The following is a 4,861-nucleotide window of genomic DNA, read 5'->3' as shown; positions in this document are numbered from 1 at the left end:
TAAAATAGTGATCATTTAATTACTTAATTATAATTCTAACAATGTAAGGAAGAGAGAAAAGCATGGATGAAGAGAGAAAATAGGGAGAGAGTAGGACAAGTGGAGGAAATAAGGGAAGACAAAGAAACTAGGAGAGAGAAAAAGTGTGTGAGAACACGCAAAAGAAATGAGCAAATTCTAAGGAGTCTTGAACAGTCTTATCTAGAATCCAATTTTAGCAGACAATTAGTTTTTGATTTTACTAAAAACTTGAAGATAAAGTGAACACGTGAAAATTGAATGGAAGTGTTTGGTTTTTGATTTTACAGCTATGTAATGGCGGTTTCCAATACACACAATTAATCAGTCAATATTTTTTTTTTAATAATAATTTTGCTTTTGTGTATTTATTACAAGTTGCTAACCTGTGCAACATACGAGAAATATTTGCATAATTGTTTAATTGTATTGTTTTTAAATCAAACTGAAACAAATTAACTTTGATAACTCTTGTATCAACATGAATCTCACGGCAGTAGAAATAATAGAGCAGATGTGTTATATCTTGTGTATATATAATTGTAAGTCGTGGTTTCTTTAATAAATAAATTAGTTTACTGGGTTGTGCTCGGTTTGTAACTCTTTAATAAATAAATAAATCAATAACAAAATGATGTGAAATTGTGAGGCTTGCAAAGTTGATATGTGTCAAAATTTTGAAAAATCAACAAAAAGTTAAAGGTTTCAGTTTTATATAGATATATAAATTTTTTTTTTGAGCAAACAGTAGAGATCAAGATTTAGCAAACACCTCGAGTCCTAAGAACACTTGAAACTAGTGCTTATATGATAGAAAAAGTGTCACATTTTAGCCAACCAAGTCCAAATGATAAAATGGAGTTTGTTGTGTGTGAAAAAAAAAAAGAAATAATTAAAAAAAATATTTTAATAAAATGTAGTATAAAATAGATAATATAAAATAGATAATCTAATGTGAGGAGATTGGAAATGTGAGTATGTAAAATAGAAAAAAGCAAGTTTTATGCTAAAATAAATTATCAGAACTTTTATTGCACGAGCTGATGCAAATGTCCTAATCAAATAGTCCTACATTCGAACATATCAGCCAATGACATCCTTTCCTAAATGGCCTAATCAATCCTAAATAAGTTTTTTTTTGCTTTTCTGTTTTTTGTTTTTTAGATAACTTAATATTTCAAACTTATGGTATCCATGACATGATATAGGTGGGATTGAAATATAGTTCCTATATTAACAATAAAAATTTACATTGTTATTATTCATTTTGCATTAAGTTTTTCTTATTTTTATTCTTTATTCTTTATGTATTTTTCGAGAATAAAGAAAAAGAGTTAGAGAAACAATTTAAAAATCATGAAAAATTAATAATTTAATAAAATACAGTATAAAATAGATAGTTTGATATAGTGTATTCTGAAAAGTAGGTATTTAAATAAGAAAAAATATGTTTTTTCTGCTAAAATAGAAATGAATTTTTGAACTGTTGTGAATGCTTAGCAAAAATATGTATAATAATAAGCGTGGAGCACGTGGGCCGGTGTAGAATTAGTGACCGAATCTTATATAGATCAAGTGGGTCATGGTTCATCCTAAAATTTTATAATCTTTATAAAAATAGTAGATTTAGAGATACAAGATTTTAACATATGGGTAAAACAAAAAACTTGACCTCTACAAAAAAGTGGAAAAAAGGCCCATTTAGTCCATTCTGGTGGCAGAAAAGTAATGTTATTGCTATCAACATGTTTGAATTCAAATTATTTTGTTTAACCTTTTTTTTTTCTTATTCAAATGTCTTTGTTTGGGATACTTACCTGTTTGATTTTTGACATACAAAATAAAAATTTGGACTTTGATATTTGAATGTTATTGTGTTTCTATTTGACTCCATTTAAACAATTTGTTTGAGTACTTTTAAAACATTTTTTTTTTTACTTGAAAACATTTTAGAGAAATTTTAGATATATTATAGAATATAAAGTTGAGAGAATAGGGATGAGTATTCCAAGTTTGATTTTGTGTTTGGATTAAAAAAAAAATTTTGGTTACCTGGAAATGCTAATTAAATTGTTAGTTATGAGAACATTAAACATAATGTAAAAATTAATTATAATATTGTACTGTTTTAGTCATGAATATTGTCAAAACTAATTTTCACAATAAATGATTGAGTCAAACTAATAGGAAAATTATTTCAAAATTTAATACAATAAAAATCATAAATAATTTCAAAATTGAAAAGAACGTCAAGCTTCATTTTAATATATGATCGAGTTGAAATGAATTAAGAAATAATTATTATTTATCTTTTCTTTTGTTTATATTTTGTTAATATTGCTGCTAGTTTGGATTTAATTTGCACATATTAATTTAATTTTGAGTTTTTGTATTTTTTTTAATTTTTAATTCATGAATGGTGAAAATCTTTTTTTAATACTTTCAGGCCTTAAAGATGAAATCTTGGTTCTGTCCTTGTTTAGACTTTAAATAACAAAGTTACTTCTTATTGCAACTTGGTAAACAATAATAATAATAATAATAATAATAATAATAATAAAGGGTCATGCTAACGAGCACCCTTAAGGCACTCGTTAACAATCAAATTTTAGAAAAATTTTGATATCACTTTTATGAGAAATGAAAAAAGCTGTCAAAATATTAATTGTTTTTTTTTTCTTTTTCCTTAAAAACTTTTTTTAACTGGATTCTTAACCAATTCCCTAAGGGCACTCATTAGCATTTCCTTAATAAAAACCCTTGTAGCTGATGAAGCATGAGCATCAAACTTGTTTATCAATCATTTTGTTTTTGATACTTCAATCACAAAGTACAAGGAAACTGAAAAAAGAAAAAGAAAAAAAGAAGATACAAAAGTACTAATATTACAGCAGCCATAGCAACAAAAGCAAACAAGGGAACCAGCATGAGAGCCAAGAGTTTGGGAGACCATTTAATGTCGCTTATCAGGGCATCCAGTACCCAATTGTTAGTCCTGTTGCCATTGCCAATCTTGCTTGTGAAGACCAGCATGCCATGTACTGATGCACAGATACATTATATTCCTTTAGAAATTAAAAAAATACCATAAAATTAACCTCCCTTGATCCGTGTCATATATATATATATATGTGTGTGTGTGTGTGTATGTGTTTAACAAGAATATACCAGTTGCTTCTTTATTGTTCTAGCAATTGCTCAAAAGATCAACCTAGCAGCGAGAAACATCCATAATTTAACACATCCCAACCTAACAATAATGTTAGGAACATAACATTTTTCAAAACTGCCAAATTGGCATGTTGTAATTAGAACAATATCACTAGTCTGAATTCACCATTATTAATACTATTTTTATTATGCATTAATCATATCATGCCCTAATAGTACATGTGAAAATTAATTTTTTTGTCCAAAACTTCTTATTTTAGAAAACGTTGGCTATCACATGATGGGGCAGTAACTTGGACTCGGAGTATAATCATAGACTTTCGCTTCATATAACATGGGATATGGTGGATATTGAGGGCACATGGGTAACTGAGGACAGCCACAAGAACATGTTGAAGATGGGGGCTTGTTTGGCTTCTCAACTTCCTGTTTTGGTTTTGCCTTCACTTCTTCCACGCTCCATAAAGCGGCATAGCAAAGCTTCTTCCTCAACGAGCAGGTCAAGTTAGCAGAGTCAACACCTTCACCAATCACCACCAACTGATCTCTATCAGACCCTTCTATTGCCACTGAGTTCACACCTGTAAAATTAATGAACATTGTAAGTACCTTCTCCATATATAGTTTTTTAAAAGCCAATCTCTCTCTCTCTCTCTCTCGTGGTTGATGCTAACCATTTGCTTTGCAGGCAATCTTCATGGCCTTTCTTGTGCATTTGTCACAGTCATTTCGCACCTTGATCACTATTTTTTGCTGTAACATAAGATAAAAAGCACAGGATTTAGTTCTTAATTTATAACACACACATACAAACACACATTATATCAAAAGCTTTTGCTGTTTCTTAAAGACTATAAAAGTAAAATCAAGTTTCAGAACTCGCTTGTTTTGTGTTTTAGGTGTAACGAGGTTTAATTTACCTTCATGTTTTAGAGGAAGCAATAACAGGCGAATTTTGTGAGAGAGCTTTAATGACTAATGAGCTTAACCTGCTTCTTTGGAGAAAGAAATATATTGTAAGTCTATTTATAAACGTGAGCTTAACGGAGTATACTTTGACTAATCTACCACACCAAAAAGTATAATTATTATCTTTTTATCTATATTACTATTTAAGAGATTTCTCCTATTTGAGATCCTCATTTTTTTTGTTCAAAAATATTTTTACACTTCTATGTTTAAGTAAAGTCAAAACTAAAGGACAATACAGTAAAAATACAACTTTAATTCCCACTAAAACATTTCCTAAAAAATATGGTCACTTTTTCGTTGATTTTCAAATTGTTTTATCCACTTATAAATTAGATACTCAAAATAAAAATTATATATATAAAATAAAAACACAGTTTTTTTTTTTTTTTTTTGCTACAAAATAAACATGTAANCCCCCCCCCCCCCCCCCCCCCCCCCCCCCCACACACATTTATATTATCTATACTTTGTAGGCTCTAAATCTTTTGATTCCTTTCAATAGTTATAGTTATGGATTATTCTTTTGAATGTCACCCATCTTTCTCTTATATTTCTCTTTTGTTTAATCATATATATATATTTTGTTTTGTTTTAATAATTTTTAAGCAGTGAATGATTTGATTCTTTAATATTTTTTGGTCTTTAGAATTTTTAATATTTGAAATTTCATTCTTGGAAATAACAAAATCCATGCAAACAT

General features: G+C 28.5%; 1 non-coding gene across 1 annotated transcript; it reads right to left on the bottom strand.

Moving 5' to 3' along the window:
• Nucleotides 1–3,294: 3,294 nt before the first annotated feature.
• Nucleotides 3,295–4,254, bottom strand: LOC112010941 (uncharacterized). The gene is made up of 2 exons (XR_010630382.1): nt 4,110–4,254; nt 3,295–3,942 (listed from the first exon to the last, which is right to left on the bottom strand). It is a non-coding gene; the product is annotated as an uncharacterized LOC112010941 (transcript).
• Between the last annotated feature and the right edge of the window lie 607 nt (nt 4,255–4,861).

Source organism: Quercus suber, unplaced genomic scaffold, assembly GCF_002906115.3.
Source record: "Quercus suber isolate HL8 unplaced genomic scaffold, Cork oak 2.0 scaffold_152, whole genome shotgun sequence".
NCBI lineage: Eukaryota > Viridiplantae > Streptophyta > Magnoliopsida > Fagales > Fagaceae > Quercus > Quercus suber.
Note: the sequence above shows the minus strand (reverse complement) of the source record. Positions and strands in the feature narration are given on the sequence as shown.